Consider the following 13,183-nt stretch of genomic DNA (forward strand, 5'->3'; position numbering starts at 1 on the left):
TTCCCCCCGGGCTGGGGCGGCGGCGCGGCGGCGGGTCCCGAGCGGGCGGGGGACTGGGGGGACGGAGGGCGCACGGAGGGGGGGCGGGCGGGGACTCCGGAGCTGGGGCGGGTGCGCGGGGCCGGGCCGGGCCGGGCCGGGCCGGGCGGGGGGTGGGGGGCGGAGGGCGGAGGGCGGAGGCTCCCGGGCGGGGGCCGCGCCGCGCACGCCCAGCCCCTCGGCCGCCCCGCGCCTCGCCGGACAGGTTGGGCCGGCGGGGCGGCGCCCGGCTCCGGGGAATAATGAGTGTCTGTCAGGCCGTCCCCGGGTGACTGGGCGGGGCGGGGCGGAGGCGGCGCGGGAGGCGGGGGTGGCGGGGGAAGGGCGCAGGGCGGGGTGCGTGTTTGCGCGAGTGACTCGGCCGACCCCTCCGGCGGCTGCCTCCACCCAAGTGGGTGGGGACCCGCCCAGCCCGGGCGGCCGCGGCGGCTCCCTCTCCCCTCCCTGACCCTCCCACCCCGGGTCCCAGCCTCTACTTACCCCGCCAGCCCCGGGAGGCTCGCAGAGCGAGCGGCGCCGGCGTCATGTGACTGCCCGGAGTTGGTGCCAGGAGCCAGAGGGGAGCCAGGAGCGGAGCCGCGCGGAGCCGGGGCCCGAGCCGGAGCGCAGCGCGAGCGCCCGCCGCACGCGCGCCCGTCCCCGTTCCTGTCCCCGTGCCCTGCGCCGCCACCGCCACCGCCGCCCCGGCTGGCGCGCTGACATTACTGCATTCGCGGGGTTTAAGGCGGCTCGGAGTCGGGCCTTTATTTCTCGTCTGCAGCGCTCAGCACCGCGCCTCGAAAAGTAAGTCCCTTTCCCTCACCTTCCCTCGCCCCGACTCCTGCTGTCGCCCTTTTTGACTTGTCCGGTCTCGTTTCTTTTTTCCCCCGGAGGGGGGTCGCGCAGTTAATGGGCCGGGGGTGCAGCGCGGGGGTGGGGGCGCCTGTGGGCTTGGGAAAGTGCAACAGCTCCTCGAAGCCGGGGGTGGGGGCGGAAGGGGAGGCGAGGGGGAGGGGGGAACCCCGGGTTCGGTGGTTGAAAGTGTGGGATTTGGGGGAGCCACCGTGCGGATCCCGCGGTGCGGGGGACCGAGACCCGCGGCGCTCGCCGCGGCCCCGGCGAGGCGGCGGGCGGGGGCTCACCTGTGTGGTCCCCCGGCTGCCGCCCGCCCTCCCGCCCGCCCGCCCGCTCGCCCGCTCGCGATTCTCTCCAAAGCCCCAGAAATCTCAGTGCTCTCCGCGTGTGGCAACGTTGTTTGGAGAAAGGTAGCGAGGAGGCCGCGCACTCCTGCTCCTCCCCCTCCGGGTCCCCCACCCCCCTCTCCCGCGTCCTCCCCTCCCCGCCCCCCGCCGCCCCCCTCTTCGGACGGGGCGCGCGACTGCTCGCCCGCTGGAGCAAACTTGGAGCAGCCTCCCGGGCCCTCTGGGAAGAAACTTGGGGCCGTTGGGACTGAAGGCAGCATCCCATTCTCTCTCCTGGAGCCCAGGAGCTGCCAGGGCGTCTGGATCCTCAGGGGCAGGAGAAGAGAGCTGGCCGGGTTTGGAGAGTCCTCCTCGGGGGCACACGGAGAACCTGCCGCAGTGCCTGGAGCAAGGATTGCAGGGAGGCTGGAGGCGGAGAGAGCCTTCGGCAAGTGCCTGCAGCGTTAGGGACTCGAGCCGTGTGGGGACTTGAGGGACTGACCCCCGGACCTGGACCCTTGGGACTTACCTAGCATTTCAGAGTGGTTTTCTTGGAGATGGCAGATAATACTTGGAATTGTCATATCCACTTTGGCATATATCAGGGAGAATCTTCTGCGTTACATTTCACAGCTATATACAGTAATAATAGATGGAGAACCTGTGTGAACTGGACTTATTTTTAATAAGATGAAACGGAAACTGGAAATTGCTCACTCTGTATGGCACTAAAATAAACATTTTGCACTGAATTTTTTACTAGCTCAGAATGCATTTTTCCACTAATATCACCCAGGATGCTTTAAATATATCAGTTATATTCTCACAAGAGTCTGGTATTTGAGAAGTATGCAGTGGTATTCTGACTTCATTTACATTTAGTGTATAATTATTAGCAAAATGGAGTAGAATAGACAGTTGTTCATTACAGGTTTTTCCACTGAGCAATTTTGCACTTTTTTTTTATAGTGCTTTATGAATTTGAGCAGCATTTTTATAAGAAATCCATCTGGATGATAATCTGCCTAAGGAGGAAAGACTTGCTTTTAGGGGAAAAACAATCTGATAATATTAACATCTCCAAAATGTTGAGAGTTAGTGTTTTTTAAAGAAAGAGCAGACAGATGAGTTTCTTCTGGCTCCAAGCATGGAATATGTTGACCTTAGCTCATTAACAGAGACCTGAAATGAGATGTTTGATGAATTTCAACTCTCTAGGGAAACTATCTCCAGTCCTCTAGTCAGTGGGGTTTGCATCCGAAGTATTAGAAGAAGAAGAGCTCAATGTACTATTTCAGTTCAGTAAAGATACACTTCAAGGAACACTTGGCTTTCAAGAAGGGGAATGCAGGTATAAAAATGTTAGAACAACAAAGAAAAGTAGCTGCTAAGACCACAGAATCTTGTCAGATACAAAACATGCTATTGTTTTTTCACTGCAAAGTTTCTAAATTAAAACCCAATCTTCTGGTTGCTATGGGCACAGTAATGCCTTTTTTTTTTTTTTTTTTTTTTTTACCTGTAGTTTTGTCTGCACACATACACATTTTGTTCAATCTCTGATCGTGGAAACCTGAGTTGAACAGTCCTGATCAACTAACAAAAAAAAGAGACATAATGGGGGGGAAGACTATGAATGGTTTTTACTACCTTAAATATACTTAAGGGAAAATAGACATTTTCAGGTATCTTGTAAAAATTGATATTCTGGTCTCCAGATTGTATGACACTCTTGGGTTAAATGAAATGTCAGGAACAGAGTGACATTCTCCAAAGGTGAATTTCTTTAGATGTGTGGATAGGGAGAACAGATGTGCAGCTGGGTGCAGATAGGTTTCTAACTATGCAGTTGAAAAAGATGGTGAAATTTGGGGGGCCACGCTAGGTGGCCCACACTCTGTGTCTAGGAATGTAGTTTGTATAGTGAAGGGACACACGGAACTGGTCCAGTTGTCGGTTATATGGACTAACCCAGTGTCCTCTGAATTCTTACCAGTGCTCTCTCTGCCCTCTCGGGATGCTGAGGCTGAGCAGTGATCATTACCCTAACCCCCAATCTGATCGAGGCTAGAGACCAGCCATTGGGATGGGGGAGAAAGAGACAAAAGAAATGGGAAAGGAGGCTGGTGTTAATTAGGAAGGGTCTCTGCTGCCTGCGTGTGATAAAATTACATGTTCACTTACGGTGTTTACTGTATGTGGAAGCTCCTATTTGTAAATAGGGCAGGTCCCCTGTATAAAGCTGGTGTTATTATTCACACCCATGGAACAAACACCTCCACCCCCCTGTTGTTGTCTTAAAAAACTCCAGCTGCTCATGAATATAGGGTCAGGGAGGGCCGGCTCAATGTTTCTCTGCTCGCTCTCCAGCACAGCCAGCAGAGCTGTTTCCTGTTCTTTGTTTCAAGGCTGGGGTTTGCGTCATACATTCCAAGTGGCATATGTGTGCTCTTTCCTGTTTCAGGCTGTTTTCTGGTTGATCAGTAGCCGGGACCAGGCCGTGGTCCCTGCCCCTAAACTCCCGATCTCCACCCAGGGAGTTATCCTGTCTCTACACACTTGCGATTGCCTAAGAGGCCTGTGTTATGTCATAACGAGGAGTCAGTTAACCTTTTTACATATACCCTTTGCTCCAGTGTGTTTCTGTGAGCGAATAAATACGTGCACCTTCTTAAATTCATCATCACCAAAGTGTGACTCTGAGAAATGCGCGTGCAGGTTGGCCAGAAGGCTAAACGGAGGTTGCATTTGTTGGTTTTCCATCCTTGTGTCGAGGTGGGCAGGGTGTTTGTTTGGAGATAGGCATTTGGCCCTGAAGCTGTCAATTTTGGAGGGGAGGATTGCCACCTTACAGTCACCAAGACCTAGCATTATCTGCAGGCTGTGGCCCACCCTTGGCCACACCCTTGTTCCCCAGTGGCAGTGGAGCTCTAGACAGAGGCCCCACTGGATGGAGGGAGAGTTGAAGCATTCCTGGCCCACTGGGCTGATTGGAAAATCTCGCCTAGGTTTTTAAGGAAGAGATCTTTATTTAGGAAAAGTATTGAAGCTAGAAACATAAGATACATTTGAGGGAATCAGCCCCAGGGTCATCTCTTCTAAAGACAAAGATGGGAGTGCTAGGATAATTTTCCTAAGGACCACGCTGTATTCTGCATCTGATTTCTGACCTGTTCTAAGAATAAAAAGCCCCAAGAAAAGGAGAACTGGAAATAAGAAATTCATTTTAATGACAGTCTGGAAAATTTTAATCTTATATTCTGAAAACAGAAGGAGACTTCTCTTGTTTTTATTGTCTTACAACACCAACTTTTTCATAATCCCCATTTTTGGGGGGGGTATATTCTGTCAGTTGTGGGCTAACATTTCTAGGTTAACTATTTAAAACCTACTAACTTTCTTGGTTCTTCAGAAACTAAGTTTTTAAAGAAATAAGTTGGATAAGAAACTCCTGGCAAGTCTCTTTTTAAACTTATTTTTAGATTTTTGTTAAAATCCAAAGGAATTATCTACAGTGTTCTCTAATGGAATTAATTCAGAGTTGCCACGGCAGCAAATCAGACCCTATCCTCCCCAAAATTGATGATAATAGTACTTTGGTTTTTAACTTCACATTCCACCACATTCTTTATGGGTAAAGGGAAGTACATAGTATGATATTAAGAAAACTACTATAGAAGGTTACTGATAACCTTCCTTGAAAAAAGATGGGCCTCTTGGAAGTTTTCAATAGGATTTGTTATTTCTCCTTTGGGAGAAGCAAACTTGAAATAGTAACCTGACTTACAGCGCAGGGGACCTTTAAACTAAAATTTGTAAGTAACCCAAATTCGAAGCAACTTTTTGAGTTTTAGTTTCAAAGCTGTTAACAATCCTACTAGCTTTTGTAGACAGAATCTTTGTTTAGCTTACTCCAAGTTACCTTTCCTCCCCATTTTGGGGGAGAGGGGGGTGGTTGGCTAATAGGTGTAATTAGGGTCTTATGTGTTTTATCAGGAAAAAAGAAAAATTTCAAACCTTTAAAAGCTAAGCTGAACAATTTGGAAAAATTACACCAGTCTGATAATTACTAAAATTATGAAAGGAAGAAAAAAGGGAATAATCATTTCATCTCTTGACCATGTAAATTATTATTCCTAACTTAATCCCATTTTATTTCTCCCCTCCTCCTTTACATACTTGTCTTAATATTTCCAAGTCAACCTTTATACAGTGAACAGCTTTCTTAGGTGGTATTTCTTCTTCTCTTTTTTTCACACCAGTTGTTTTTAAGAAAAAAAACTAAATAAATATAAGCAACCTCATCCTTGAAAGACTAGGAATTACATTATTCTGGAAATTGGGTTTCTTTCTGGAATGCTTCATGGTCATTGGTTCTAGCTTCAAAAAAAAAAAAACAAACAAACCTAGATTCATAAAGCATTTGATACTCTGGTTTGCTAATGTGTAATGTTCTCGTCCGAATTCATCTCAGAGAGAGTTACAAGAGGATTGTGGTGGTTTTTGGTATTCTCATTTTCAAGCCTCATCTGTCCCTTTCTTGGACCCTGGTTCTCATCCGAAGCAGTAAGCCAGAGTTTGAGACAGGAAACCAGACAGCAGTCTGCCCTGATAAGGGAGAGCATTGTCTAAAGGAGGCAGCCCTGTGTTCCCCCCCCCCCCCCCTTAGCTCTCCTTCCTTGAAATTTGGTAGTAATGAGAAAGAGACACAGTGCTGTAGACACAGTTCTGCACCAGAACTAGGACTGTTTTCTCCCAAAGCAAAAATACCCTTTTAATTGGATCTGTGCTTTTTCTAGAATGTCACCATAGTTCAATGAAACATTAAAAAAAAATTAAAATTAGTATATTTTGTATGCCTAGTCAGGGTTTTTAGTAGTCAAGTTCATTTTCTAGCAAAACAGGTTCCTGGAGCTTTTTGAAACTCATTCCATTGTGTTGGCCGGCTGAATACATTATCATTGCCTCCATCCAGTTATTAAGGGGAGCTGGAGACGAAATGGAGCAAGTTCAGCGGCCCTTACTCGCATGCATTCTGAACAAAGCTGGGTCTAGCCCACCTACCCTGACTCTTAGGAAGGGGGTGCTTCCCGAGGCAGTCCCCTGACCAGAGGATACCGAAGAGAGCCCAGCTTAGCCTGGGACCTGCTTGAGGTGGTTGCCGGTGTCTGGCAGGTCTGGCGATCTCCAGGGATGGCCTGGGGCTAGTCTCAGTCGGGATCAGTGGAGTTTCGCCAAAGCTAGACATAAGAGACCAAGCGGACATTGAGGTCAGCGCATTCTACCCTGGAGAGCGACCTGTGAATGAACTGTGGGTTTTTTTCTCCTCTGGCCTGTCCACCTTCTGTCTGCTAACTACCGTGCTCGACTTCAATCACTGAAATCCACTCCTTTATCTCTTCTTGCGCTTTTATACCCTGATACCTTCCAAAGCTTTGTGCCCCGAAACTACTTTCCTTAGCAAGTTCAAGTTCCTGTTCCGCTCCCTTCTCTGAACAAGGGAGTTTTTCTCTCCTGAGCCTCCCAAAGCGTTCACACTTCTTTGCATTTTAGGTTTTAGAAGATGGTTTTCAGGCTAGCTTCACTGGCCTCTGGGCAGGGTTTCCTTGTGTGACACCTGCTGCACAATCATTGTGAGGCCCTTGCCCTGCTTTTTATCCTCACGTGTAAGAAGGGTAGTTTGACATCCATTCATTTATTCATCTACCAAGTATTTATTGAGCACCTACTCATTAGAGCTAATCTCAAATTACATGCAGTCATTATTACTAGTTAGGCCACAGGATGGAGTAGGTCCCGGGTGATCCAACCTGAAAAGGCATTTGGAAATCTTAATGACCCTCTGGAACCTCCCCAAGGCACTGCCTAACACGGACCAGCAGGCACGGTACCCGTCCCATCCCCTCTGTAGCCGGGGACTGATCCCAGTTTGAGAGGACTTGGCCACAGCACCAAGCAGAGAGCAAGCCCTGGGTCCGCGGGGAGACACGTTTCTGTTCTTGGCTGCAGCTCCAACTGCAGCCCAACTGTGAATTTGGGCAAGTCATTTCACCTCTGTTCCTCCATTTCCTCATTTCTAAAATGGGGATGAGGACCTGACCCTTCCACCTTCGTACAGTTATTAGGAGGATTTCCGTATTTACTTGGCTAGAGCTGCCAGGTTTTTTCTGAGCAGTTTTATGGACCAGTCACAGGTGCATTGGCTGGGAAGAATAATAGCCTAATTTGGGGCCTTCAGAATGTCTCTTTTGATCTCGCGTCCAAGCCTGCACACCCAGAGACAGGGTAGGCAGTGGGGGCCAGTTGGGAGGAGGTGAAATTGCCGCCACTGTAGATACTCTGTCCCTGCCTTCCGCGTCCCCTATGGACAGATGTGTTTGCAGAAGCGCCCGCCCACTATTGCCACTTGTGGTGTAATGTTGTCCTCTGGCTGGGAAGGGAGTAGAGGAGGGCGCCAGGTCCGCCAGTTTCGAAGTCCTACTACTTCAGGTTCAAAAACCCGGCTGTCCAGCTGAGCAGCTGGCAGTGTGATCTTGGGCAATTGCTTTACCTCTCTGCTCCGTAGTTCTCCTAAGTAATAGGAAAGTAGTGTCCACCCACCTGATAGGCGTTCAGGTCCACGTGAAGAACAGCACCTGGGTCATGAAGGTGGTGACAGTCGGCAGAAAACCTGTGACATCACTTAGCCCCTTGCTTTCCTTGGTCCGTGGAAGTGTCCTTAAAACAAGAACACCTACCATCGCACACTCTTTTCTCATGCAAAACTTCCTCCTCTTTCGCTCTTTTATTCTGCTCCTCCTCCTCCTAGGTTTTAAAACAGAGTGAGTGAGAGCTTGACACTAGATTTGTTCAGAAGATCTCTGGGTAGCTAATACAAAATTCTTGGAGGATGATACTAACAAGGTCTCTGGAAGACCCTTAACAGGCAAGGTTAGGGTTAGGAGCAGTAACTTTTTTTTAAGGAAGTTTAGTTTAACAAGTTTCAGGTTAGGCCTCCTCACCCAAATTACTTGTTTAGGGAAGATTTCAAGTGTCTTCAGAGGCAGAAGGAAAAGGAGAGACTCCGGAGGTCCTAGGATGGGCTGCGAGCTCTTGGAGCCCCTCCTGCCTACTAGAAAACATCATCTAGTAAGCAAGGCTGTCCTTGGGGGAGTTGGGAGGGGGCTCTCTCTGCTCCCCTAAGGAAACAGAAGGCGCTTGTGTCCTACTGGTGCTCCCAGTCCGGGTGGTGGTCTTGAGACAAACCCTCTCCGGGGCCCCACCCGTCTAGGTAAGAAGGGTGGCCTGGGATCAGCCCAGGCGCAATCAGCGGGCTGCACAGGGTAGAGAGGGCCTTGAGCTGGTCTTTGAAGAATTAGGAGGATTTAGATAAGCCGGAAGGGGATGGGGCATTCCACACTGGTTGCCCAGCATCAGGGCCAAAATTGAACAAAGGCATGGGGGTGGGGGGAACGGGGCAGCCAGCGCAAAGGGCCCTGTGAACCGGGGGTGAGGGGGGTATCACCCTGTTGGAAGCGGGGTGCAGAGCATGGGCAGTTGAACACATTTTGCAAGCCCTGGGGATCCCTGTGGGGGAAGGCTTGTGAGCTTGAGCAAGACAGAGGAGAAGAGGGCCAGGAGTTCAGGATGAATTGGAGGGACCAAGGGGGCTGAGGGCAGAACTCAGTCACACAGTCGGGGCGGGGGGCACTGAGGGCCTGGCTCCCAGTGGCAGTAGCAGGAATGAAAAGAAACGTTGGGGAGGAAGACTTGCTAGATGACCTCTAGTTTTCCATGGTGAAGGACCAGAAAGTAAGGCAAGTGGGAACTGAGAGGGGGGCAGGCTTTACGAGGTAGGTGCAAGGAAGGAGAAGGAGGATTTGGGTTGGGGACATGTAGAATGAATTCTCTCCCATAGCTGGGGCTCGAAATGCTTTCCTCTTTCCCTTTCGTGTGCTTTTGAAGGGAGGGGGCGGTGTTAGCTGATGGTTTCATACCCGGAGGTCCGGTGGCGCTGTGAGGTCTAAACTTCTCTCGAGGAGAATCCTCAGGAGCCAGGGGAGTGACCACCACCACCCGAACAATTCTTGCTGGTTATTTTTAAGGTTCCAGCCATCCCTGCTTGGGCAGGAATTTCCAGGAACTGGCTGCTGACCGGAGCCTCCCTTCCCTGCCTCCCACTCCCTCCAGGGTGGGGCCCATGGGTGGAGGCCCCTTGGGGTCGAGCCGGGCGGGTCTCCAGTGATAGGGCACCAGCCCCGAGGCGGACTAGGCCCTGTGGCCTCACGCAGCCCTTCTGGATTTGATTATATAACGCTCCACCGAAGAGAATCCTGAGGGCTGTGGCCGGCCTTGTAGGATATGTACACAGCAGGATTATTACACAGTATTATGGGCGTGGATTTTTTTTTCCAGTTGATCTTGGGTTGGTAGCCCTTAAAACTAAAACACTAGAACGTCAGAGAGCCTAAAGAAGGAAAACAAGTGTGTAACCTTAGGAGGCGAAATGATTTGTATTTGCGAACATTTTTCTTTAAAGAAAGGTGCAGAATGCCACTAGCTGGCTGGCATTGAACTTGAGAGTTTACCTGAAGGGTATGGGTTTGGGTTTCCCCACCCCCACCCCTGCTGAGCCCTGGGCCTCTCAGGTCTGCAACTGTGTAGGGATTTTACCTGGTGGTTACCTTTGCACCTGTCCCTATTTACATGCAAAATCAATTGCTTCACTTGGTCTTTTCCGAAGTACAGGGTGTGGACAGTCTTATCTGAAGCCGTGTCCTGTTTGGACAAGTTGGACTCGCCTTGGCAGCTCTCCACAGGGTGGAGCAGATGGGTGGAGGCAGAAAGTAAAATTGGGCGGCTTGTTAGCAGAGAGAGGAGAGAGGGCGGGCTGTTTGCTCCCCGGGTCCTTATATTTAACCTAAAACTAAATAATTAACTTCTTGCCCATTTACAAAACATTTTTGTGCAAAATGGCTAATCTGATTTATGAGGGGGCAAAGATTTAGAACTACTGCGTGGCATTTTTCTCCTCTCAAACCAACGCTAGGAGACGAAGGTAAGGTGAAAAATCCTTCCATGACGGGAAAACTGGGGCTCACTTCCAGGTAGAGGCTGGCATCTGGCTGTTCTGACAGGAGCCCCCAACCTAAACATGCTTCCCCCACCCCCACATCTGTTGCCTGGCTCCCTGCATTTCTGGCCAGGCCAGCTGCCGTGAAATATTTGACTCCTCAGGAGCTCGTACAGAGTTTGGGCACCGAAGTGGAGAAAGAAGTGATTCTTCTGAAACGCAGTTCGGTTGCAGGGATGTGGCCTGCTTTCTCTACCCCTGGTCTTTCTCTGGATCCAAGAATACACACACACACACACACACACACACACACACACACACACACGGATTTTTTTTTTTTTTTTTTAAGTTTTTCTGTTTGCCTCCTGCAGTTCCTTTGGGGAGTAAAGAGTGGGGGAAGGTGCACTTCCTCTGTTAACATCTAAACCCTTGGGAACATTGAGGGCTCTTGCAGATCGGGTCTTGCTTTGGTCATCATAGTGTTTCTCTCCTCACACCTTGCTGAGGTCAGCTGGGAGACAGACCTGCTCTGAGGGTGGCAGGTCCTTTGGAGTCTGAGGATGAGGATTCGGGCTGGGTTGGGGAAGGATAATGCAGGGACCCTTTGAGGATCTGAGGAGAGAGATGGAAAGTGCCCAAGAAGGGAGAGCAGCAGAAGCAAATCCTGCTGTATCACAAACTTCGCTTCAGACACATTCTGTGTGTGTGTGTGTGTGTGTGTGTGTGTGGCTTCTAAGGAAGGGAGTCATTTTATAAGATTGTTTCTATAATAAAACTTGCTGTGGCTTCAAGACAAGCTACTTTTCAAAGGAGGTTTGTACCCTCATGAAGCGACTGTTGAGTAGGCCTTACAGTGGACAATGTGATTGTGACACGGAACTGTATTGCTTCTGAAACTTCATGTAAATGATTCACCAAAGCTTTTAAACACCTAAATCCCACGGTTTTTGCACGTGGCAAAAAAAAAAAAAAAAAAATCTGACCCATATTTTGACTCCTGAAAAGTCAGAAGTGTTAAGTCTAGAGAGTGAAGGGAAGTGTGTTTCTTCCTTTTGGAGGAAAAACTCAGTCGTATCGCCCTTCCCAGTAAAAGAACACAGAGAAGATATTTGTTCCAGTTATGGAAAATTATTCTGGCAAGTTCAGTACAGCTAAGATGTAAATGTATTAATGATTGGAAGACAGTTGTTTGCAAACATTTGGGGCCTCCTCATCTCTGTGATACCCACATAAAACGGTTAACAGAATTCCTAGGCTTGCTTAAAATCCACTAGGTTTAAAGACCCTGAGGTTGGCAAACTCAAAATTTACTGCCTGCGTCCTTAGCTTCTAATACCTGTTGTAGTGCGCCACCTGCTGGCTCCACTTAAGACTGCACTCAGTGTCCTGTAATAGATTCCCGACAGCGTTTGTGTTTTGTTGAGCATTCCTTTTCAAAGGATGGCAGTGTCCCAGAGGATGAGTGGCCCGTATGTAACAAAAGTCATTAAGTTCTAATTCTTTTAGTACATAAGTTAACTCTCACGTGTGTGAAGGCACCTTGGAGACATGGCAGTCCCTCTTTGATTCTAGACCAAAACCCAAAGACAAGATCAGTACCAGTAGCAAAGTGTTCTCTTTGGAGATGGGCACAGTAGTTACAGAGTTTAGGGTTTTGGTTTTTTTTCCTGCAAATAAACAGATGCCTGATTTGTGTTACTGTGTTTGATTCTCTTCCTAAATTTGGTTTCTATCTAGCCTAGCTTCTCTCGTTCTTACTGAACATTTTAATTACGGAATTAATATATTTAAAAATTGGCACACAGATGTGTGTGAGGCTGTCCCCCCTCCCAGCCCCTCCCAGAAAGGACTGTCTTAATAACAGCTGAGAGTGTACGGTTTTCTTTGCATGCCCTTCACCTTCTCTTGTTCCGTATCCCGTGACGACCACTGAAAGTATGATCTGTCATTTTAGAAGCAGACCAAGTTGGGAACAGAGTACTGTTTGCCGTGCAAAAGGACAGTGAGTGACTTTGATTCTGTTGGTAGTGATACGTGACTTCTGCAGAGTCATTGACTGTCCAGCAATGGCTTGTTCAGGAGTTTTGAAATGAGATATCCTAATTCTACCACTCCTTTTTCACTTACTAGCTGAAATACTTATACAATAAGAAATAGCCCTCCCGCAGTGATGGCATTACTCTTGAGGTACCATTCTGAACACATAAGCATACCTTTATAATTATTTTTTAACACAAATAAATCAAGTGTCATTAGAGCAGATGCTCCCTATTAGACTTGACTTTTCTTCTGCAATTTCAAGTTCTGTGAAGCATTCCTGTGCCCTTAGATTTATTTATTTGACAGACAGAGATCACAACTAGGCAGAGAGGCAGGCAGAGAGAGAGGAGGAAGCAGGCTCCGCATCACCTGAGCCGAAGGCAGAGGCTTTAACCCACTGAGCCACCCAGGCGCCCCTGGTGCCCTTAGATTTAGATAAAACTTAAAAGAATGCAAGTGATTTAAATAATGTCTTAAAATGAGAAGAGATGTAGTAGGTTAATGTGTCATTCATTTCTAAGTGGATTTAGTAGTCCCTGCTGTGGGCATTAGGAAAAGTCGTTAAAGGCTTTATGAGCTAGGTGGTGGAGTTAGAATTTGAACCAGAATCCATCCTAATTCCACTGTGCAGTCTTGCTGGTGGCAAAGGGTGTACCGTACGGTGGGGCACACACCAGCTGGAAGCTACTTTGTGGTGTGGCTGGGAAGTGACCAGGCCCTAGGTGAGGTCTCAGGCAGGATGTCTGCTGCTAGTCACTTGTAACAATTCAGTCTGAGGGGGTTTTTTGTTTTGTTTTGTTTTGTTTTAAGATTTTATTTATTTATCAGTGAGAGGGAGTTAGTGTGCCAGAGTGTGTGCATGCAGGGGGAGTGGAGGACAGAGGGAGAAGCA

General features: G+C 48.9%; 1 protein-coding gene across 2 annotated transcripts in view; it reads left to right on the forward strand.

Moving 5' to 3' along the window:
• The first annotated feature begins 354 nt into the window (after nucleotides 1-354).
• The window catches only part of KLF3 (KLF transcription factor 3), a 34,105-nt gene continuing 21,276 nt past the window's right edge, over nucleotides 355-13,183 (forward strand). The window contains exon 1 of one of the 2 annotated variants that reach the window (XM_080796739.1): nucleotides 355-822. The gene's annotated coding sequence lies outside the window, so the exon portion shown is untranslated. Of the gene's footprint in view, nucleotides 823-10,041; nucleotides 10,237-13,183 lie in introns of those variants that run through there. The other variant, XM_080796740.1, reaches the window with a different exon arrangement.

The sequence above is a fragment of the Martes martes genome, assembly GCF_963455335.1.
Source record: "Martes martes genome assembly, chromosome: 2".
In the NCBI taxonomy this organism is placed as follows: domain Eukaryota; kingdom Metazoa; phylum Chordata; class Mammalia; order Carnivora; family Mustelidae; genus Martes; species Martes martes.